This window comes from Petaurus breviceps, unplaced genomic scaffold (assembly GCF_028583685.1).
Source record: "Petaurus breviceps papuanus isolate PSGF00001 unplaced genomic scaffold, PetGlider_PUasm1.0 90750, whole genome shotgun sequence".
NCBI lineage: Eukaryota > Metazoa > Chordata > Mammalia > Diprotodontia > Petauridae > Petaurus > Petaurus breviceps.
This window is the reverse complement of record NW_027187335.1, coordinates 2,844,276-2,869,731: the sequence shown is the minus strand read 5'-3', so window position 1 is coordinate 2,869,731 and position 25,456 is coordinate 2,844,276. Positions and strand designations below refer to the sequence as shown.

Here is a 25,456-nt window from a genome sequence, read left to right as displayed (position 1 = left end):
GGCTGCATTTGAACTCAAGTCCTCCTGATTTCAGAGCAGGTGCTCTATTCACTGCACTGCCTAGCTACCCCAAGATCTACTTTCTTTAACCATTTAATGGTGTTTTTTTTAATTTGCATTATTTTAAAAAATTTTTTTAAATGGAGCATCTTAAATTTAATGATGTATTGTAAATTTGTGGGTTTTTTCCTGCATTGAAATTTTGATGATGCAATATTGCATCATGTAACCATATGGTATCGTATTGTAAACAAGTTATTACATGCATATATTCCTGCCAATGCATGCTGGACTTCCCAACAATGCATGACAAACTCACCTGCCAACAGCTGCTTATTAAGACCTGTTGGTGGACTTGACCACTGATTGGTTATAACTTGCATTTTGTGTATTTATTTGGAAAAGAATGTAATCACTACAACTTTAACTCAACACAACAGATGAAGCATGTATGAATGGTTTTTCAAAATTTTTGTCTCTTCTTTCCTCATGCTTCCACTTCCCCTTTATTTTTATTCAATGCCCCCCAGCTGTACCCAACTACTGCCCCCCAGATCATTCCAGAACCCCCAGGGAGTAGTGTCACTCACTTTGGGAACCTATGAAACCAATTTGAAGGCAAAGAACAGACCTCAAACCCATCAGTGAGTTAGTGGGATGTCCACCCCAAGCACGTAAAGACTTCCACTGGCAGAATGGGCAGATGTGAACAAATGGCTCCAACGTCCACAAAGGCAACTGAAGCAGGCACCTTGGAGTGTTTAGAACTTGGTCAGACACTGAAAATGCCAAAGTCCTCCACTGCATCCTGAGCCATCGCCAATCATCCTGACTTTGGTCTTGCCTCTGGACTTTGATGACTCTGAAAGAGAGAGTAAGGCTGATGGCTTTGTACAATTCTACCTCACTTAAATTCCTATTCATTCACTAATCAAGACATCACCCATGATATCACTGGTCCTCCTCAAGAAGGAAGGACAAACAGCAACAACAAAGGCAAAGAGGAGCATTATTCCTTGGGGGCACTTGGTCATCTCATATCACAGTGTTCAAGATGAGCATTTTCGAAACATAAGTGAAGAAGATATCTACTTTCTTTACTAACAGCATCTTCCAGAGGATGAAGAAGCATGGAAATTTGATGAAGGACTTGACATGACCCTATACACTAAGTCATTATATGCTTTTATATATGGTGACTACAAAGGGTAAATAGGCATACCTGGACATGTCCTTGAAAAAGTGCCTATGAACTGTTTAGAGGCAGCATGATTCATGGAAAGGTTGCTGAACTCCATATTATACAACCGAGGTTTGAATCCCAACTCTACCACAAGTCCCTGAGTTACTTTGAATAAGTAGTTTAACCTCTCTAGGACTCAGTTTCCTCTTCTATAAAGTAAGCACATTTTTCTGGATCAGTACTGTCAAACAAATAGAAATAGATCCCAGCCAAGCAGCATATTTACTTTGTAGCTATTGAATCATTTTCAGTCATATCTGACTCTTTGTGACCCCATTTGGAATTTTCTTGGCAAAGATACCAAAGTAGTTTGACAGTTCCTTCTCCAGCTCATTTTACAGATGGGGAAAGTGAGGAGAAAAGGGTTAAGTGACTTGCCCAGGATCACACAGCTAGTAATGATCTGAGGTCAGATTTAAACTCACAAAGAATAGTCTTCCTGACTCCCAGGCCCAGCACTCTATCCACTGTGCCACCTAGCTTCCCCCATATTTCCCTGGAAAACCATAACATTATGTTACATTGCATTTTTTTTTAATTTTGTTAAGCATTTCCCAATTACATTTTAATCTAGTTCAGGCACTCCACAGTCTTATAAGCACTTGCTACCCTGAGAGTTTGACACCCCTGGACTACATGACCTCCAAATTCCCTTCTAGCTCTAAATCTCTAAATCTGATTATTAATTGAGTTGAATTATAAAGCCATACAGATGAAAGGACATCAAAGCCATACCTGAATGAGAATGCCTTTTACATCATCCCCTTTAAGCTGCTATCTTGCCTCCACTTGACTTCCAGTAGAAAAAAAACCTACAACCTTCTAAAATGATCTATTCTATTTTGGGACAGCTCTAGGTATTTAAAAAATGCTTTTTCTTTACATATAACCTAAATCTACCTCTCTGTATCTTCTATCCATTGATTCATTCTGCTTTCTGGGGATGTGTAAAGCAAATCTATTCCCTTTTCTTTTCTATTTGGCTGTTTTAAAATACTTGAAAATAATCATCACCTTCTCCCCAAGTTCTTTTTTCTAAATGTTCAACATCCCTAGTTTCCTCAACAACCAATCATCATATGATATTGTCTCTAATACTTCCTCACCCTAGTCATCCTCCTCTAGACATGCTCCAGCTTGTCAGTGTCCTTGCTGAAATGTGATACTTAGACTAATCACAGTAGCCTAGATGAGGTCTGAACAGGACAGAGTACAGCAAGATGTGCCTCTTTATGAACACTATTTTCTTTATGCCTTCTGAGGTGATATCAGCTTTTTTTGGCTACCTCTTCCTATGTATAACTTCTGGTCTACCAAAATACCCAGTCTTTTTCACATGAATTTTTGTTTGACTTCCTCCCCCCGTGTAGCAGCAAGCACCCTAGCATACCCAAGATGGCTGCTAGCACAGGTTCTTTGATCTGCTTTTCTACAGGAAAACAACTCAAAAAGGGTTAACAATCTTACATTAATCAGTCAACCATGTATCATTTACCAAGTTCAGGGAAAGAAATCAGCACCCTGAACTTCAGAGAATACAAACAGAAGTTATAAGGGAAAATAACACAATTAAGCAGACAGGGCTTCTAGCTGTCTGACCATTACTTCCATCATCCATACCTAGTTAATCGCAGAGAGAGAAGCACCAACATCTGGGTTTTCAAAGCTGGGGGGCTAAACAGCTGCCCAGAGTCTCATCTGGCCAAATCACACAACTCTTCCCAAAGTGAGCCCCAAAGCAAAACCTTGCCTCAGAGGTATATATAGTCTTCTCCAGGGTCAGAGAACATCACAGTCCTCATGACCCACTTGACTACACAGTAATAAAAGTTGTGCATTCCTGAAAAACAAGCCTCTCACCACAGACTCCGGATGCACACATGCAGCCTATTAGGGACAGAGTATATTTTCAATTCAGGAAAGGTCCTCAAGTTCAATTTAGGTTTATTAAGGGGCAGGGAAGATCTTCACATTTTTATTACTGTTACACCCCATAATTTATCTGTATAATTGATTCTTTACTCCCAAGAGTAGCACTTCACATTTAACCCTTTTAAATTCAAATTTATTTGATTTAGTCTATTGTTCTAGTCTACTGGTGTTGAACTCATATAGAAACATATCCCTTCTAGCTGCATATAGAGTTAGAAAAGCACAAATTGGCATCATCAATATTGTATTATATTTTTGTTTATTTTGTTAAACATTTCCCAATTATATTTTAATCTTGTTAGAGCCACACTTGGGGGTTTTGCAGGAGTAAGTTTGACAACTTTGTTCTACTCTATCAAGATCTTTTAACATCTTCATCATCCCACATGTTTCCCAATACCTCTCTGTTTGTATCTTTTATCTTCCTAGTAGACTGTCATTTCTGTGAGGATAGAGACTGTTTTTCATTTTCTCTTTTTATCCCTAGCACTTTTCATGGTCTCTTTTTTCCTTTTCTTTCTTTTTTGTTTGGAGCCAGTTGGGAATAAAAGATTTGCCCAGGGTCACAGAGCTAATAAGTGTCTGAGCTGGATTTGAACTCAGGTCTGCCTAACTCCAAAGCCAGTGCTCTATCCACTCTGCCACCTAGTTGCCCCATTCATTTATTTTTTATCCAAGTCTTTAATAAAAATATTGAATAGCCTAGGACAAGGCTTGAGTATTCTGTTTGGGGGCCCCTACCAAGTTGATGTCAATGACTTAATGATTTGTCCTTCTTGATCACTCAGCAACTTTTGACATTATTGATCACAGCTCTCCTCCTGGATACTCTGGTATTCCTCACTTTCCTGATACTGCTTTGTCCTTGCTTGTTCTCAGTTTCCTTGGCTGAGTTATCATCCTTGATCCATCCTCCCTGCCCTCCAAGGCTTAATTCTAATCTCTCTTCTCTTCCCTTTCTACAGTGATCTCATCAGTATCATAAATTCAACAATCATCTCTATACATATGACTTCCAAATTAGGTATATCTGGGCCTAATCTCTCTTTCAAGCTCCAGTTTCTCATCATCAACTACCTCATGAACATTTCCACTGGAATACATCATAAGCATCTACATCTAGAATTCAGCATTCCCAAAATGAAACTCCATATCTTCAGCGGTACACTCCCAACCCACCCTCAAACTTTCTGACTTCTGTGAAAGGCAACATCATTGTTCCTGTGACCCAGGTTTGTGACTGTGAACCCTTCTTGTGCTTTTCCCTTTCCATATCCAGCCAATTACCAAGGCTTATAGAATCTGCCTTGACGACATCCCCCATGCGCAGCCTTTCTCTCCACTCACATGGCTGCCATTGTATATTCTCTTCATTTCCAATCTTTCCCTTATCCTCTCTGTCCTCCTTCCAATTTCCAGAATAATCACCTGAAAAGATAACTCTGACCTCATTGGCTCCCTCTTCAAGAATCATCAGTGACAGTGTTGGCTCCAAGATAAAATGCAAACTCCTGAATTTGGCATTGTAAACACTTCACAGTCTGACTCCAGCTCACTTTTTCATGAGTCCCCTTTATGGACTCTACATTCCAGCCCAACGAGGCTTCTTGCTGTTCCCAGAGTCAGCCTTCCGTCTCCCACCTCCTCAGTCTGGCTTGGGTTGCCTTCATCCTTGGAATGCATTTCCTCTTTCTCCACTACCACTCAGAATCCTTACCCTTCTTCAAGGATCAGCTCCTGTAAAACCTGCTATGGGAAACCTAGGCTGATTCCCCCTGATTGCTAATGCTGTCTTCTTCCTCAAATTACCTTCGGTTTAGGGGTTGGTTTTTTTAAACCTTTTTTCTTGGTTTTATTCCCCAGAAGAATGTCAACTCCTTGGGGCAGGGACTGTTTTTTTTTTTTATTTTGTTATTCTAGTTCCTAGCCCAGTGACCTGCATATAGTAAGGACTTCATCCATGCTTATTCTTTTAAAATAAATTTTTACTGCTATCTTTTGTTTTACATTGTCTCTATATCCTTCCCCATTTCCCCTTCTAAAAGATATCTCTTGTAACCTATATTTTTTAAGTGGGAAAGTAACAACAGCAACACCAACCAGGTATATATAGCATCCACTGTGTGCTAGGTACTATGCTAAGTGCTTTACAAATATTATCTCATTTTATCATCACAACAACCCTGAAAGCTTCTATTATTATCCCTATTTTACACATGAGTAAACTGAGGCAAATAGAAATTAAGTGACTAGCCTAGGACCACACAGCTAGTAAATATGAACTCAATGGGAATTTAGTAAGATTGGAACTCAAGACTTCTTGGCTCCAGACCCAGCATTCTATTCACTGCACCATAAATATTAAATGAGCAATGACTTTTTTTTAAATCAACAAAACCAATCAATACATTGAAAAAAATCTGACATTTGATATGCAGTGTTCCACACCCAAGGATTCTCTACTTCTGCAAACGATTGGAAGGTTTCTTTCTATATCTCTTTTTTGAAGCTACCTTGTTCTTTGTAAAATACATACTTGTTAATAACTTGGGCCAGATCATTTTTAAACAGACCAGAACACACCCAACTATGCTATAAGGCATTCCCAGCCCCCTTCCCCAATCTTGTCCACAGATACAGGATGATGTTCTTTGCTAACCCTTCACTGAAATAATAGCTAACACTTTTTATAAAGCACTTCAAGGTTTGTTAAATACTTTACTAATATTATATCATCATTTCCTCTGTTCTTAATAAATCCCCACTGACTCTTAGGAACCAACCACTTCCCTAACTAAATGCTCATAAGCCATTCATGCTAAGCCTTTAATAATATATTATAATATAAGCCTTTAATAATATATCCTAGAATTTTTCCTGGAATCAAATTAGTGAGTTTGATTACTCACTTGCCTATAATTTAAAATTCCCACCCACTTTTTAAAAAATATTGTAGCAACATTTGTCCTTCTCTAGTTCCATAGCACCTGTCCTATTCTCCAAAATTTTTCAGAGATCAGAGATAGCCCATCAATAGTCAAATCCTCCAGGTCTTTCAGTTCCTTTATCCAGGCTCAGTGACTTAACACATTGAAGGCAGCTAGGCATTCTTTGCCCTTCTCTTCATTTAATTTAGATTTTGATTCATTGTGAATCATTTATTTTTAATCTCTTCAAATCCATCTAATGATCAATCATTCTCTTTGGCAGAGAAAACAAAAGAAAATGAAGGGTTGAGTAATTCTACCTTTTCTGTCTTATACAATATCATCATCTCATCCTCACCAAGCAGCTGTCCAATCCCTTCATTGACATGATAGTTTTAGAAGGCCCTTTTTTCTGGCCTTTGCAGTCACTGCCAACTTCAGCTCATACTAAGCTTTAGGTCGTGTGTTGTTACTATTAGAGAATCATGGAGCTCTCCCTTATTCTTGTCCTGTTACTTCATCTTCTCTACATGTATTTCTAAAATCTAAGTTGATCAATGGATTCTCCTAAAATTCAGAGATTCTTAACAAGTGGCGTATGAATTTTTTTTTTTACATTTTGTTAACTGCACTTCAATATAGTTGGTTTCCTTTATCCTCCTATATATTTTCTTCTCTGTATTTCACAACACTGTTCTGAGAGGGGGTCCATAGGCTTCACCAACTTAGCAGTCAGGGTTTTTGACACATAAAAGGTGAAGAACCCCTTTTTTGGAAGGGGGAAGGCAAGGAAGTTAGGGTTAACTGACTTGCCCACGGTCACACAGCTAGTAAGTGTCAAGTGTCTGAGGTCATATTTGAACTCAGGTCCTCCTGACTCCAGAGCTGGTGCTCTATTCACTGTACCACCTAGCTACCCCAAGAACCCCTTTCTTAAATGGAAATAAATGGAACTGAATTTTTGCCTTGCCTCCTACATAGTACGGCCCCAACTAGTGTTCCTCTTAACTGGTTTCTTCATATTCCATTAAAACATCATAATTACAAAAATGCTTCTTTCATTAAAAGAATAATTACTTCTATTTGTATAGTGGCACTTTAATCACCATATCCCTATGGGGTAGGTAGTACAAGGATTATCACCAGGTAAGGAAGCTAATATTCTGAGAGGTTGTTATTATTGTTGTCCAGTTGTTTTCAGTTATGTTCAACTCTTTTCGGCCCCATTTGGTGTTTTCTTGGCAGAGATGCTGGAATAGTTTGCCATTTCCTTCTCCAGCTCATTTAACATATGAGGAAACTGAGGCAAATGGTCGAAGTGACTTGCCCACGGCCACACAGCTAGTAAGCATCTGAATCCAGATTTGAACTCAAATCTTCCTGACTTCATACTTTGCAATCTATTCACTGCTACACCTAGCAAAACTAGCAGGTGTCAGTCAGAACTTGAACCCAAATCTCCAGGCCGACTACAGTATTTGTTCCAAGATGCTTGCAAGAATTACATGACCTACAATCCTAAGCCATTAAATCACTGTTCTTGACTTCTCGAGGTATCACAGAATCGTGACTCCTTTATTCCAGTAATGCTTTCACCTTTCTTTGTCTCTTCTCTTTAAGCTGTTTCCTATTTTCTCCCCGCCCCCTTCCCCTCTCCCTCCCCCCCCCAGCAGGAGTCACAATGTAAATTCAGATTGGCCCATGTTTGTGTCTGTCTTTTCCTAGGGGAGCTGTTTGTTCTGATAAAGACAAGCTTCTTTTCTTCTCCTTTAAGTGGGGACTTCTGATGGGGGAAGTAACACTTCACAGCTTCAGCAATCTCCAAGTTGACAGAGAATTTCTTTGATCTCTTACCACTATCTGAGGGTAGTTTGGAAAATTATTTAGGGATTAAACTTCTCTCCTTCCAAAAATACCCACCTTAAAAATGTGAGTGCGATTCTTGAATCCAACATTCTGAGGTTTTGAGTGCCTAAATTTGAGACTGTGACAGCTACATAAATACTAAGTGAGCAATGAGATTAAAACTGTTTCATTACTGTTTGAACTTTGAGTAAGGCTAAGACCACAGTTACATACACCTGGAGAGAGAGACTGATTTTAATGTAACCATGATATTTAATCTGGAAACTTTTAAGAATGCAGTGTAGCATGTAACTCTTTAAATTGAAATATATGTGTGTGTATGTAAACATATAAATATAAATACACATATGTGAATATATGTAGAGAGAGACTTATTCAGTATTCCCAATTTGTGATGATGATAATGAATAGCTAGCATTTATATAGTGCTTTAAGGTTTGCAAAGCACTTTATAAATATTATATCATTTTTATGCTCACAACAACCATGGAAGGTAGGTTCTATGATTATCCCCATTTTACAGATAAGTAAACAGAGGTAGACAGAAGTGAAGTGATTTGCTCAAGGTCATATAGCTAGGAAGTGTCTGAGGCTGGATTTGAGCTCAAGTGTTCCTGACTAACCATTTGGATCTAAATAAGGGAACCTTCAGCATGTCATGGACCCCTTCAGCAGGCTGGTGAAGCATATATATATATATATATATATATATATATATATATATATATATCCATTCTCAAAATAATCTTTTCAAATGCACAAAATACATAAGGTTACCAAGGAAACCAATTATGTTCAAAAAAAGTGATCAAGATTAATAGTAATAATATTAATAATAACAAGGTTAAGAACTCATGGTCTCTACAAATTTGGCTTACAATTTAATTCAACAACTAAACAAACATTTATTAGGTGCCTACTGTGTTCTATATTCTTTGTAATTGTATCTCCAGCATGTGGCACAGTGCTTGGCACATAGTAGGAGCTTAATAATTAATACTGATATTGATTGATTGATAGTATATGCAAAGGAGCAGCTTGGTGGTTCAGTGAATAGAGCACTAGCCCTGGAGTCAGGAAGACCTGAATTCAAATCTGGTTTCAGGCACTTGACACAATTACTAGCTGTGTGACTTTGGGCAAGTCACTTAACCCAATTGCCTTGCCTTCCCCCCCCAAAAAAAAGACAATATAGGCAAGATACTCTAGTAGGCTTAAGAGGTTTTTTTTTTTTTAAAAAAAAGTAAAATTAAACATTCCTGCTCTCAGAGAGCTTATATTCCAGAGAATTGGGATGTATACAGTGCATACATTGTATACAGTGATGTAAATACAAAGTATTCAAACATGTCCTCCAGTAGGCTGATCGTGGAAACTCCTTCAACTTCTTATGGATCCCTTTCCCTACTTCCACTTAAATCAAATGGAACTCCCTACAGGGCAGATAAATTTGGCCTTACAGAGACTGATGAGCCTTATTTCCCCATAGCAGCATGTCATCTTCTTTGAACTTCTACACTGATGTAATTCACAGCCGTTTTGCTTTTCCTTTTTTTAGAAGTTAATATACCAAAACCATGTAGCATGTGTCCGATTAGCTTGGCACACAATCAGATAAAGTTATATGTTTTACATGTGTATATTCAGAGCATCAGGAGATGTAACTGTAAGCCTATGCATTAATATCTTAGGCAATTTTAAGCCACCATCCTGCATGTGGAAATGCATATTTAGATATCCCAAATTGCAAGGGAGATAGAATAAATTCCCAATTCTAGCATATGGTCCAAAAAAAAAAAAAACAGTAAACCTCCTAGGGTCAAGCAAGAAGTATGTAACACAGATTCTATCACTTGTGCCATGTTAGCCAGGCAAAAGAACAAAAGAAAACTGAAAGTTCTTGGAACATGATCATTTATTCCCTAAGCTGAAAAAGAGCAGAGCTACTATGGGGAGCCTCCCATGGGAGGCTATCTAGTTGTACAATAAGGAAGTGTATGGACTGGGAGCTAGTTAGGATGTTTGACCTTTCAGAATCCATAAAGCATATCACTAAGTAATTAACAAATACACTAGTAAACAAAAAAAAATCATTAACACAAGGAACACAAAGGATATGGAACTAAATAAAGATTTAATAGTGTTGTACTAAATAATGAATGGATAAAATAACAAATCATAGGAACAATTAACAATTCTATGGAAGAAAATTATAATAATGAGAATATATACTAAAGTTAATGAGATGGACCTAACCCAGTCCTCAGAAGGAAAAACAAAAACAACCAAAAAATATCTCTGACAATATGTATTAACAAGATAGGTCAAAAAGAGACTAACGAACTGAATATACACGTTAAAAATTAGAAAAGTCAATAAACCCAAAATGAGAACAAAAGAGGAAATGCTGAAAATTAGAGGAGAAACAGATAAATTAGAAAGAAAGAAATGAGAAAATAGTTACAAGGGATCCAACTATCCCAGTTTCCCTAGAGAGAAGTGGAAAGAGAGAAAGGGATCTAAAGTGGAAACAATTTTCCAGTCAATGAGCTCTCCCTTCTCCCTGACATTATTCTCCCTCTGTCCCAGGCCACCTCAGCTGAAAATGTCTCTGACCAGGGAAAAGAGAAGCAGGTGAATGAAGGAATAGAGGCTGAGATTCAATCCCAAAAGGGAAGGACTCAGAGCATAGGAGTCAATGAGGAGGTGGGGGGACTTGGGGGAGTACTGATGGGGTGGGCGGGACTTGGCACCAAGAAGCTTACATAACATGAACCAGCCTCAAATTATGTGCCAGCAATTTACATGAGTTTCGGTGACTGTTTACATTGCTGTTTATTTAAAAATCAGTACTTATCTTGGCCACCGCAGCAACAACCCGTAGCTGACATAAAAATATTGGACACCTTCATTAGACCCAGAGTCACCCAGATTCAATACAAACCCCTATTCTGCTCCGTGGTCACGGTCCCCACCCCCCATCTCCTCACTCCCCTACTCCCACACCTTCCCTTGGAAGCCACAACAAGGACGTCATAGTATTAAAGACAACTCTGACCTTTGGGGGAAGGAGGGGAAAGGGCTTCCAGACAGTCTCCTTAGTGCCCTCACCCAAGCTTCACTCAGTTACAATCTTACACTGCCAAGGCTGACCTGAAACTTTCCTAAGATTCAGAGATTTCTAGGTTTGAAAGAGACCTCCAAAGGTTAGTTGCCCAACTATGGTTCAACATCTAAATAAATCACTACAAGAGATTAGCCAGTGTTTATTTTGTTCTCAAAGATGTCTAGGGGGTTGGATTCCTGTGAACCCACGCTCTTTGTTTTTGTTAATTTGGGATGCTTGGTGTTGTTTTTTTTCCTCCACCCACCCCTCCCCCTTTCATCTTTCTTAAAGACAATCATATAATAACAGGAGATCATAAGACTTGGAGCTGGAAGGGACCTTGGAGGTCATGTAATCCCACCCCTCCTTTTACAGATGAAGAAACAGGCCAAGAAAGGTTAAATCATAGGTCATAGCTTTAGAGCTATAAGAAACCTTCGAGGTCATTGAGTCTAACCATTTCATAGATGAAGAAACTGAAACCCAAAGAGATTGATTAAGTGATTTGCCCAAGGTCACTCAGATAGTAACCCACAGACATTTACATAGGGATTTTAAGGCTGACAAAAAACTTTGCATTCGTTATCTTATTTGATCTTCACTATATCCTTGTAAAATAGGAGCTACTGGTATTTTTATACCCCTTTTACAGATGAGGAAACTGAGGTTCAGAAAGAATAAATGATTTGTCCACCCCAGTCACACAACTGGTAAGTGTTAAAAGTGGAATTCAAACCTAAGACTTCTTTATTTTTCAAACAAAGCCTACTTTCCTCTGTAATGGGTACTACATATCACATTCAAGTCATCATGGTCCATGGTCACTACCACCTCTACAAATACTAAGCTCATGCAAAGTGGAAAGTGTGAGGTTTGCCTTTACAACCTGCATCTAGCTACTTTTGTGACCTTCAGCAAGGCAACTGACCCCCTCTGGTCCTCAGTTGCCTTCTATGTAAAATGAGAAACTAAAATGGACCAGATGGCCTCCCAGGTCTCTTCCTAGGTCTCAATCTATGATCTTACAATACTGTGAATGATAGGATTTTAAAAGGTTGAAATAGGAAGAGAGCATTCCAAATGGAAGCACAATGAGAAAAAGATTAAAGATTTGGTAACAAGAAGAGTTTGGAGAACTGCTGGTAATCCAACTTGACTAGAGAATCCTATAGGAGAAAAATAGAAGATGATTCAGAAAGGGTCATTATGGTCTAGATTGCAGAGAATCTTACATGTCACATTAGGAGTATGAATTTTTTTAATTAAAAAATGTATTTACTTAGAAGCATTCAGAACATCAACAAAACAGCTGGAACATTTTTTGTTGTTTTTGCAATTAGAGAGTGGTATTCAGTTAACAGAATAACAATTATTTCATATTCTGCATCAAAGACAAGTGAAGGGGCGGCCAGGTAGCACAGCGAGTAAGAGCACTGGCTCCAGTGTTGAGATAGACCTGGAGATCAAATCCCGGGCTCAGACATTTTAGCAACCACCCAGAAACACCTGGCCGTGTAACCTTGAGCAAGTTACTTAACCCCAATTGCTTAGGGGCGGCCAGGTGGCTCAGCGAATAAGAGTACCGGCTCCAGTGTTGGGACGACCTGGAGATTGAATCCCGGGCTCAGACACTCAGCACCACACCCAGAGATAACTGGCCGTGTAACCTTGAGCAAGTTACTTAACCCTGATTGCTTAAAAAAAAAAAAAAGACAAGTGAAGATGAAATTGAACTACATCCCCATAGAGAACTAATTTGTGCTGTGCACCAACAAGAACCTGCTCTAAATTTCCATGCCAATTTACAACCCCCATACTGTACCAGGCAAGGTTAATGGCTATTGAAAATAACACTAAAGAGGGCTATCTAAAGACACATTCAGTAGTGTGTTAACTATACAAAAAAGATACTGTACAGTTTAAAAACAAATCTTACACAGCCTTACATTTCAAATTTTTTCTTTAAAAGGAGTGAGTTGTATACAGGGGGGTTAAATGCTTTATAGACAAGAAAAAAATGCTCTAGAACCAACTTATTCATCATCATCATCTTCTTCTTCATCCTCCTTATTGTCTTCTTCATCTTCTTCATCTTCTTCCTCCTCCTTCTTTTTCTTGCTCTTCTCAGCCTCGACAACTCGCCCCTTTTTATCGACATCAGGTTTTCCTTTAGCCCAGTATGCGGTCATATTCTTTTCATGTTTTTCCTTCAGTTTAGCTGCCTTCTTTTTTTTCTTTTTGGAGGGGGGAAGGTGGGGCAATTGGGGTTAAGTGACTTGCCCAGGGTCACACAGCTATAAGTGTTAAGTGTCTGAGGTCGGATTTGAACTCAAGTCTTCCCGACTCCAGGACCTGTGCTCTATTCACTGTGCAACCTAGCTGCCCCACTGTACCACCTAGCCTCCCCGCTGCCTTCTTTTTATAAGGTTGCTTGTCATCTGCAGCAGTATTATTCCACATTTCTCCCAATTTTTGGCCATATCTCCAATAGAAAGACCAGTATGCTCCCCTTTGATTTTTGGACGATATTCAAAACAGGATAAGAAAAATGCCAAAGGAGGCCCCTTTGATTCATTAGGATCCTTAAGCTTCTTTTTTGTTTCTCCGTTAAGTGGTATGTAGGTTTTCATTTCTCTTTCATAATGAACCTTATCAGCTTTTGCCATATCCTTAAATTTTCCTTTCTCTCTAGCAGACACTGTCTTCCACCTTTCTGAGCATTTTTTAGAGAATTCTGAGAAGTTCACAGAAGCATCTGGATGCTTCTTCTTGTGTTCTTCTCGGCAGGTTTGCACAAAGAAGGCACGTAAAGACATTGTCCCTTTTGGCTTCTTAGGATCACCTTTGCCCATTTTGATTACTTTCCCTCAGCACCGCACAGAGTAGCCCAGTGCCTGTCCAGCTCTTACTTGCCCCAGCACTGTCTCTATAGAACTCAATGTACTGTGATGGCTGTGAAAGCGCCAAGGAGTATGAATTTTATTTGTTTGGTATTGATATTGGTATTTGTTTGGTATTGAGAGCTCTTCTATAGGTCAAGAAGTAGATGGCTATGGCTATTATATGTTATATTTACTATCAAGTATAATTTTTTGTCAGAATTGCTTAACATAAGAAGCAATAGTTGGTTGGTTGTCACCCTTTGTTCTTGAAGAAGACCAAAATGACATCACAGTATTGGAGTCAAGGTACAGTGTGTCCGACTGGCTCATCAAAACAATTTGAGTTTGGAAGGCTGTGCCACAGTTCAGGCACAAATAGTCCACATGAAATTTGGTGTGGAAAGAAGCAATAACAATGTATGAAAGGCAACAATAAAAAATTTGCTTTTAAAGAAAGAAATGGAGATCAGTCATGGCCCACGCCAATTTTCCCCAGGCATTAATGGAGGAGATCATCCAAACAGAAATGTCTGAGTACTGCACCTGAGCTGTGACCCAGAGAACTTTTTGGTTCCTAGTGCTTTAGTATGACTTTTCTAGGTTCATCCCTGCAATTACAAACCCCAGAATCAGATACAAAGAATTACTAACTGCCCTGTGACCAGAAAGCCAAGCCACCAACTTGAAACATCATAGCAAGCCCTGGACTTCCTGGGAGTCAGGAGATCTGGGTTAAAGTGCTAACTTGGCTACTAACTAACTGTAACCCTTGGCAAGTCACTTCCATGCTCTGAGTACAGTTTCTTTATCTTTACAAAGAAGAGGTAATCTAGAAGGTTATTCCTGATCTAACATTATTTAAATTTTATAATGTTCAGAGACCCTTTGTCAAATGTATGCCAAGATGCTCTCAAATATCATTAAAATATATGAGTTTATAAAATCAGGCAACGATGAGATATGAAGCAACTAGGTGGCCCAGTTACAGAGATCCAGACTTGGAGTAAGGAAGACTCATCTTCCTGAGTTCAAATCTGGCTTGAGACACTTATAAGTTGTGTGGCCCTGGACAAGTCACTTAGCCTTATTTGCCTCAGTTCCTCATCTGTAAAATGAGCTAGAGAAGGAAATGGAAAATCACTCCAGTATCTTTGCCAAGAAAACCCGAAATGGGGTCAAGAAGAGTTGGACGTGACTGAAACAACTGCATGACAACAATGTTGAGATGAATTGAAAACACAACAGTAAAGCTAGAAACTTCTTTGCTGGGGGAGAGAGACGGAGAGGGAGCACAGGGGGGAACCAAGGAAGATAGACATGACAAGGTGTCTTCCACCAACTTGGGTTCCAACCTTACCTCTAAGACCTGCGACTTAAGTCATTTCTTTGAGCTTCTTTCAGCTTACTCCTCGTGGATAAAATGGTCATAATAATTGCTAGCAATTATATAGGTTTGCAAAGCACTTCTCCCCCCACCCATTTATGATGACAATACTTATACAATAACCATCTCAGGATCATTGTAAGGAAATGGCTTTGTGATCTTTAAAGTGCTCAATAAATGTGAATTGTTGTGGCTATTATTGTTATTGAGGCCACTGGACTGAGAGAGAGCCTCCAAATCAGTAAGAAAGGGCTTCAAGTCTTGCTTCTGACATAGTGGTTGTGTGACCCTAAGCAAGTCACAACTTCTGGGTAACTTCCTTGAACCTGTATGTCAGAGGAGAAACTTGAACCCAAGTCTTTAAAGTTCTGAGAAAGATTCTATCCCTTTGACCACACTGTCGTCATCCTCCTCCTCCTTTTCCTCCTCTTCCTCATATCTACGATTACCATTTCTAGAGGGAGTTCCATGGATCAATTAAATTAATTACACATCCAGGCCCCACTCTTATTAGCATTATCAAAGGAAGGGTTCTTTTCTGGAAAACAAGAAGTGATGGGGTCTTTGGGGATCTTCAACCCTTGAAAATCATTTTAATTCATGGAGACCCAATAAACATAAAATGGGGAGACCACAGAACTTGGAACCAGAGGACCTGGGTTAATTTTGCATCTCGAGTGACAGTGAGCCACAGTCTCTAGTCCTGGTTCTCTCATGTATGAAATGGATAGCAGGACACTATTCTCCCTACTTTGCAGAGCTGTCGTGGGGCTCAAAAGAGATTATGTAATTTTTTTCAAATATAAAATATCATCATTATAATCCAGCTTGGAATAATGGTTAGAGAGCCTTACCAAAAGGAAAACCTGGGTTCAAATCCAGCTTCCAACACTTACAGGCTCTATGACCCTGGGCAAGTCAATTTAATTCTCAGAGTTCCAGTCAACTGCAAAAAAGCTACATATCTACATTGATAGAAAGAGTGTCCTACCTAGAGGTTCCCTATATAAAGGACATCACAGATGACAAAATAATGAGGAGGAAGAGGAGGAGGAGGAGGAAGACAATGATGATGGCGATGATGATGATGATGATGATTTAGAAAGCCACAGAATCCAGAAAATAGGGTGATCTAGGATACACAATTCAGACTGCTAGGCTGAAATTGACATTTCTTTTTTCTATCAGTTTATCAATGATGCTCACAAAGTCTTCTTTTATTCTATAGTGCATTTCTTGCGACAAGGGTGGGCCTTTCTAAAATAACTTATCACCATTTAAACCCATAAAGCTTCTCCTAAAGGAGAATTCCCACCCAAGATCCAATGAGTGTTACCATCTGTGCCATTACTATGACTTCTGAATCCCTGGGTATGGCCATTTGACTTGTCATTCTATCATAAGAACTCCTAGGCCTTGTCACTAGCCCCACAGATGAACCTTATCCCCTCTAATTAGAAAGTGAGCTCCTTGAAAAGATTGACTGTCTTACTTTTCTATTCATATTTCCAAAACTTAGCACATAGTAAGGATTTAATATACTTTCTCCTTCCATGCCATTTCACCATAAAAAAGACAATAAAAAATTTATGTCCACAGGGAATATCCACAATCTATTTCTTGCTAAAGAGATTGTGTCAGAAGTTCCTAGCCAGGGATAAACATATCCCCAGGGGCTACACAAATCTTGCCAAGGGGATATAGGGAATGTTTAGCAAATAGTCCCATTAACCTATTAAAATTAATTCATTTGTTTTATTTCATATGTGCATATACATGGCAAAATCTAAAACATTTCTTTTCTTCTTGGATAGAGGGTATGGGAAGATTTTTTTCCTATATACATATGCATTTTAAACTTTAGGATAAATTTTCTTTCACATTGACCAAGAAATATAGCAAGGTTTATTGAAAACCAAGAGGTATGGAACCTGAAAAAGATTGAGAGCCCTTAGACAATGCATTGTCAGAACTATAGAGCTATGAGAGCTGGGAGAAACCTTCAAAATCAAGTCCAATGTGTCTCATTTTTAGAGGGAGAAAACGGAAATAAAATGTCTTGCTCAATTTCACACAGCAAATTAGAGGCAATCAGGACCAGAGCCCAAGTCTCCTCTCCCCCACTCCCACCCTGTGTGGTGCTCTTTTGACTCTAAGATGATGCATCATGCCAGCTGGTCCTGTTATCTCTAGCTGCCATTTATAATTTGGTGAAATTATAATTGGCCAGATATTCTTGACCAAGAAGAGTGTTTCTAAATGAAGATCGATTGTCATTTGAATATTATGCCTTTAAATAATCTTGAATAAGTGAAAAATTCATCCTTTTGATATTTTACAACTTAGGAATATGACTTTCCCATATGGTGGTGTTTTTTATTGTTGCTGTTTAGTCATGTCTGACTCTAACCCCTATTTGGGTTGGTTGTTTTTTTGTGGGGTTTTTTTTTGGCAAATATACTGGGGTGTTTTGCCATTTCCTTCTCCATTTTCCAGATGAGGAAACTGAGGTGAACAGTGTTAAGTTATTTTCCCAGGGTCACACAGCTAGTAAGTGTCAGAGTCCAGATTTGAGCTCAGGTCTTCCTGATTCCAGGTCCCACACTCTACCCACTGTGTCACCCAGCTGCCTATGTGGTGGTGTAGCGCAGGAAAAACTCATCTAAAACAGTTCTCTATGGACCAACCTTCAGGCATCAGGGTTCTGTTCTATTTTTGTTTTTTAGCAGGGGAGTATGAGGATCAGTCCCTTGATCTGTGATTTCCCTTCTGGTGAGGCACATTCAATTGCTCCATAATTCTCTGTAAGTAACATCATTTTCAAGTTACCTGCTGGCACTGAGAGGCTATGACTTGCCTAGAGTCACAGTGACAAAGCTTGGACTCGGGTCTGCCTATATATTCACTAGACCACTCAATTTCCATCTCACTTTCATTTTTGTTGAGTCACTTTAGTCATATATGACTCTTCATAACCTTATTTGGAATTTTCTTGGCAACGATACTGGAGTGGTTTTCCATTTCCTTCTCCGAATCATTTGACAGATGAGGAAACTGAAAGCAAAGAGGATTAAGTGACTTGCCCAGGGCACACAGCTAGTAAGTATCTGAGGCTGGATTTAAACTCAGGTTCTCCTGACTCCAGGCTCAATGCTTTATCCACTGTACCATCTAGCTACCCATCTCACTTCCTAATAATAGCTTTTTCATTAGAGTTAGAGGTGGAGACTGGATCTGTGAGTTCCTGGGATAGGGAGTTCCAGTGAGGGACTTCCTCTTCCAATGCATTTTTTTCTACAACTTGTGAGCATAGAGAGTTACCTAGAGCACAGAGTGGTTAAATAACTTTCTCAAGGTCTCAAAGTCAGTATTTTTCAGAGATGAAGACAGGTCTTTCAATTTCAAGACCAGTGCTCTATCTACATCATCACACTCCTCTATTTAGGAGAGCCCAGAAAATAATGGTTTAGTATGGTGGAAATATCAGGTCATTAAGGGTATTATACTAAGGTGCTAATTAATAGTCAATTTTTAGTTGTCTATTTATGCGTTATCTATTCCATAAAGCATATATCCTATAGGCATTTGTCTGAGCATGCTCCAAAAGGAAGGAGGTCCTGATCACTCTTTCAACCAACATCTGTTGAGTCTGCTGCTCTGTTTGGAAAAGAGTAGGTGATTTTTTTAAATGTTTATTCACTTGGAACACCAACTATGTGTTAAAATGAAGAAACTGGAGTCCCTCTCCTCAAGGAGCTCATCTAGAAGATAAAGCATGCACACAGATAATTCTAAAGATAAGAATTAACTGTAAATAAAATACTGAGAACACATTAAGGATCTGTGATCTCTTTCAGCATGACTAGGAACTCTTGGTGTAGAAGCTCTCTCTACCATCACAGTCTATAACTTGGTAGGTAAGTCATTAGGATCATCATTTTCATCCCATCTGGTCCAATTCCCTCACTTTACAAATGAGGAAACTGAAGTCCAGGGAGGTATATGAATGAATGAGTCCATTGCTTATTAATTGCAGAATACTATGCTAAGTGCTACAGATATATAAAGGAAAATGAGACAACCCCTGACCTCATATTCTTATTAGAATGGAGAATGCTCATTAGGGGGAGAAAAAATGAATTGGACATTTCAGCAGCAAATCAATCATAAAGGCCTAGTGGTCCTTGGGACAGAGCAGCAAGGTAAATAAATAGTAAACGACCTTCTCTAGCATCATTGACATTGATAAAACCGTATTTCACAAACCAACCTGACAAAGACTGGTGGTGAGAATTTCTTTTCTGAATCTTCAGTAACTTTGGCTTTTGATGGAGGGTACTTGGAAGCAGCCTGTGCTGCTGCACCTGTGGAGCAGTTGTCATGGCCCATCTCCATAAGAGTTGATGAGTTTGATAATGAATTGATTATTGATTTCTGATTATTGATGGCTCTGGAGGCTGGGCTGGAAGCAGGATATTGCTACTCCTGAAGCTTACATGCCAATCAGTGGCAATTAGTGGTAGTAGGGGTGGCAGGCTCCTTCTCCACAGGGTTTACTGCGAGGTCTGGTTCAAAATGGAGGCCACAGCCTGGGGACCACAACTATTTCAGAGATTCTTAGGGGTAGGGTCCTGGTATGTGTTCACTGAAGCCTAAGAGGAGGTGGTGGTTGAGGTGATGATTTGACTCACCTGGCACATATTGCCTTCTGTCTCTTCCTCAGGCTGTTTTGGAAGATTAAGTCACCTGTGACCCTGGGCAAAGATTTCTTCAAAACCTCCTGATTTGCTCTTCAGATACTTAGAAATTCATATGTGTACTAGCATACACATACACATATATCTATACACATATGAAATAAACTATTGTATATGGCAGATTATATATGTGATGTATGGTGTACATAGTTATGGTATTGTCAGTTTTATGATAGGCATTTAATGAAATTTGCTAAATTGAATTGGAATTGAATTAGATGCGTGAAGCTGGCCCTGTGTGCAGCATTAGGATTCCAACTTCATTTTCAACACTTCTCAATATAGATTGAAATGGGGGGGGGGGAGGTTGAGGGGAGAGAAGGAGAGGGAGGAGAAGCCCTTTCAAGTGTCAAAAGAAAAACCAACCCACAAAATATTTTTACCCTTAATTTAAATCATTGTTTTTCTAGGGAAATTTAATTTGAAAAAAAAATCTTTTTCTAATTAAATGGAAGACTGTGCTATGCAAACAATAAAGATTCTTGTTTGAAAGTAATTCATGCCCCTGCTTCTAGGACTACCAAGGGAATTGGGGGAAAAAAAAAACATTTGAGCGGCCCAGAACTTGTGTTTTGTCAGAGCCAAAGAGAATTCACAGCTCTAAAGTTTTCACGTCAGTTCTCAATTTAAAAGCCACAAGTGTTGAGTGGGTTCAGACCTCAGCAAGACACATCTTCTCATCTCTAGAAATGACTATATTTGATCTCTCTCTGGTTTTTTTTATGCATGTTCTTCTTCCCCGCTCTCTCTCTCTTTCTTGCTATGATTGGCCTAAAAGATTAGACAAAGCACGATTAGACCGATTGGGAAAGAGTTCCTAATGCTCTGGTATAGTACTAGGCAGTCTAGCCAAATTCCATTCATTAGTGAAGGCGCCAGGGTGAGTGTGGCCAGTAAGAATGCTGGGTTTGGTTCTACAGAAGTGCTAATATCGAATAAGCTGTTTCCTGTTTCCTGGGAGGCTGTGTGGACAAGGGAAAAGTAGATGGGACTAAGAATCCAGAGTTTGGATCAGATTCCCAAGCCAGCCACTGACTCACTGGATGGCTCTGGCAACTTCAACCCTTTAAGATTTGCAGCTATCCTGTTTCTGTATCTCTGTTGCTATCTTAATGTTCACTCTGTATGTGTCAGCAAGTATACTGTCCATAGACTCATGGAATCTGTGAGTGTGAGTGAGAAGCCACCTCTGAAGTCAAATCTAATCTAACCCGTACACTGAAGGAGTATCTGATGAACAGACCTACAGGTATGCCATATCAACAAGTAGTCTTCCATTCTCTGCTTGAAGACCTCCAAGGAAGAGGAAGCCACTATCCTCTAGAGACATCCCCATTCCTAGAAGCTAAGCTTAAAAGACATATTTTTCTAACTAGGTGAAAACCTATATTTTCCACTCCACAATGCCAACCCAAAAAAAAAGCCCTATTTGAGAAGGCAGAACATTTGAAAATTTAAGGGATACTCATGTTCTTAACAATAAATAAAACCCCAACAGAACTGAGAAAATCATAGATCACATATAATGTTGCTGTAATGATTATCACCATATTTTGTCCTTTATTATATAGTCAGCAAACTTCAGCTATCAGAAATCTGATCCTGCAATTTAGATATGCAGTCACCAGGTGGCAGTGGCCCCTTAGCCACATGAACAGGGTAGGCCCACTGGGGGCTTTGCCTGAGATTTTGTTGCTTTGCCTCTTAAGATATGTATCCTCATGAATTGTCCACTTTTGTTTGTTAAAAAGATCATTCTTTATTAAAAGGTTACAAGGTTTATTACAAGGTTATCTTTTTGGAGACTGTTTATTTCCTTCTGGGCACCATTTCTGCACTTTGGATGCTCTGTGATGCCCAGCTACAGTTTAATAACTCATCAGTTGTTTAGATATGGGATTAGAGTTGAGAGTTCCTTGAAATCCAGAACTCCCAGATAAGAAATTTCTCTATATCAGTACAGGTTGGCACTTTCTCAATCAATCAAATGAAATAGTATGTATAAAATACTTAGCCCTATGCATGGAACGTAGTATTTTTGTTGTTGTTCAGTCATTTTCATCCAACTCTTCCATTTTGGGATTTTCTTGGCAAAGATACTGGAGTGGTTTGACATTTCCTTTTCTAACTCATTTTACAGATGAGGAAACTGAGACTAACAGGATTAAGTGACTTGCCCAGGATCACACAGCTTTTAAAAGTCTGAGGCCAGATTTGAACTCAAGAAGTTGAGTCTTTCTGACTCCAGGCCCAGCACTCTAGCCACTTCACCATCTAGCTGCCTTGCTGGCACATAGTAAGCACTTAATAAATGTTTGTTTCCTTCCTCTTCTCTTCAACTGAGAGTCTTTCAGAAGTGCCCAGAGCCATAAAATGTGAAGGATTTACCCAGGATCCTATCGCCAGTATGTCAGAGGCAGGATCTGAACCCATGTCTGCCAACTCTATCCATTCCACTACTCTGCATTTTCTTGGTTTAGAGACTGAAAGCTCAATTTCTCAAGGTTAATGTGACTGGGAGCATGGATTTAACAAATGGTTCCACTCAATTATGCTTGTCTAGAAGAAAAATGCTTTGTTAAAACAATGAAGCATGACATCTGATTTATTTCTAATTATTAATTATAAGCACAGTGTTGCATGGTTTAGAATCAGATTCATAGAAATGCTACATTTCTGTCACTACTTCAGAAGCCCATGATGTATTTAGTGTTATCACTCCCTCCACCCATCCCAACCATAGCCCCTCTTGGCCCACATTGACAGTGTCCTAGGGTTGTTGTGGCCAAAAGGTAAGTCATCTGATGCTCAGTCTTCTGACCATAAATGTGTTTGAGTTAGCTGGGCTAGTCTTAAGGTGACAGCCATGCAGTCTGTTCCTAGGTCTGTACTTGAAACCTTGGTAGGACATTCTAAAACATGTGGTCCCCTGGCAGAGCCTTCCAGAATTTAGGCAACATCATGAGGAAGCATCTGAGTAGGACTTCAGTGGGAGAAAGAAATATAAATTCCCATGTATTCCTGCTTTTCTAGAAGTTATCCCTGCCTCCTGAATGACCTTTATTCACTTTGCCACCATCTGAGTTGCATCTTAGTTATATACTACTAATAAATAGATAACATTTATTTAGTGCATTAAGGTTGGCCAGGGGAGCTGAGTAGTTCAGCAGCTAGAGCCTAGAGTCAGGAAGACTCATCTACCTGAGAGCAAATCCAGCCTCATATACTTACTAGCTAGGTGACTCTGGGCAAGTCACTTAACCATGTTTGCCTCAGTTTCATCACCTGTAAAATGATCTGTAGAAAGAAATGGCAAACCATTCCAGTATATTTGCCAAGAAAACCCCAAATTGGATCAATGAAGAATCAGACACAACTAAAACAATTAAGCAACAAGGTTAGCCAAATGCTTTCATAAGCAATCTCATTTCATATGCACAACACTGGGGTTCGTACTACTATTGTCCTGACTTTACACATAAGGAAACTAAGGCTGATAGAGATTAAATGATATGCCCAGGGTCACACAAGATATCAAGTGTGTGGGGTAGGATTTAAACTTGGGTCTTTGTGACTCAAAGGTTAGCAATCTATCCACCATATGACTCAATTGCCTTCATGTAAATCGATACAGCCAACATTGTTATAAACTTCTCTGCATCTATGAAGTTGAAAAACTTGGAATAGTGAGCTTTGCACAGAGTTGACATTTGTCATATGTTCAATTCATTGCTTATACATAGCTTGAGCTCTGGGTCTTACTCAGGCTTAAGCATTTCAGGGTTTTAGACTGCTTAGTATTGAAAACCTTTTATGTGGAACTTTCTCCTACCTTTTGATACTAAGGTACTTGAAATCCCTGAAAACAGGGCTCATTGTCAAGATGACTTCTTTGAAAAGAAAAAAATGTATAGGTATATAATCAATCAGCAAGCATTTATTAAGTATTGTGTGCGAGGCACTGGGCTAAGAATTGGGATTATAAAGAAAGAAAAAGGGGTAACCCAGCTAATAGATAGAGAGTAAGCCTCAAAGTAAGGAAGGCCAAAATTCCAGGGATGCATCTGACACATATTGGCTGTATCACCTACCTTCCCAGGGCTCCAGGAAAGTCTCTAGAGTTCTAGATTGCAAGACAAGTCTGCATTGGGAGAGGGAGTTCCTCCCTGGGAGCTCTCTACACTTAGAGGGAGCTAGGTCAGAGATCCTAAGAAAGATCTAAGCTCAAATGCAGCCTGTAGGACTCTGGTCAAGAAGACACTTAACCACCTTTTGACTTAGTATCTTTTTCTGTAAAATGAATGGTATAACAATAACACCCACATCCCAGGGTTATTGTAAGGATCCAATGGGATCATATTTGTAGAGCTTAGCACATAGTAGGCACTTAATAAATACGTGTTTCCTTCCTTCTTATACTGACAAAATCACAGGTACAAAGTTTAAAAAAAAAAACTGAGATCCAAATGATCTGTGATTTCCTCAGTGTGGGGAGCTCTCTATATAGAAACTATGTCCATCCACACAGATCACAAACCCCTGACGCTGACAATTAATAGACAAGTCCTAGGGAGTTATCAGAAGCACACAAACATTGCCCAGGGTCACAAGACTAGGATCAGAGGCAATATATGAACTCATTTCTTACTCCATATATATAGTGTGTGTATATGCATACATATGTATATATAATATATTCTTACACATGCACACATATGTTTTAATATAATGCACTGTGGCATAGTATATACATATGTATATTTATACCCACACACACACACATATACTATGAACTCTTCCTTGCATTTCTTTTACGTTAGATCTGAGAAAAAACTGCTTCAGTCTCAGGGTTTACACAATCAGATTTGGGAGGAGAAAAACCTGCAGACTGTATTTGAACAAATACGGTCCCAGCTTACATTTTATCAGAAAGAAGGTGCCAAATTGCTTTCTTTGCACTCCTGCTTAGCTCCCCAAACATTTCTTTTTCACTCTGTCACTCCTGCCTTTTCTTTACATAAGGAAGAAATTGCTTTCTGCTCCATGTCGCTTCAAAGTAAGAGAGAAGGGAGAATGCCCAAGTATGTACAGAGAGGCAGGAGGCAGTGTGACTTCCCCATGATAATCCTTTCCAATCAGAGGACTTTTTTTTCTCTTTGTGGCTCTTCTTCCCCAACCCTCCCACCCTTTGAAGCCCAAAGTGGGAATGAAAACTAATTTGAATCAAATGCTTAAGATTATACAATAACACTTCTTTAGGCTCCCAGTTCCTTACAAACCTGCTTCTAGTTTTTGAAGTGTTTCAGGGAGGCTCTTCTGAATGTTGGTTTCTTTTTAATTTTTAAAAAAATGTCATTGA

The 25,456-nt window shown here is 39.2% G+C and overlaps 1 protein-coding gene and 1 pseudogene across 1 annotated transcript in view; one reads left to right on the top strand and one right to left on the bottom strand.

The window, feature by feature from the left end:
- The window catches only part of ANKFN1 (ankyrin repeat and fibronectin type III domain containing 1), a 177,383-nt gene that overhangs the window by 59,890 nt on the left and 92,037 nt on the right, over nucleotides 1-25,456 (top strand). The gene's annotated exons all lie outside the window — the stretch shown is intronic.
- LOC138145761 (high mobility group protein B1-like) lies at nucleotides 12,890-13,998 on the bottom strand (annotated as a pseudogene).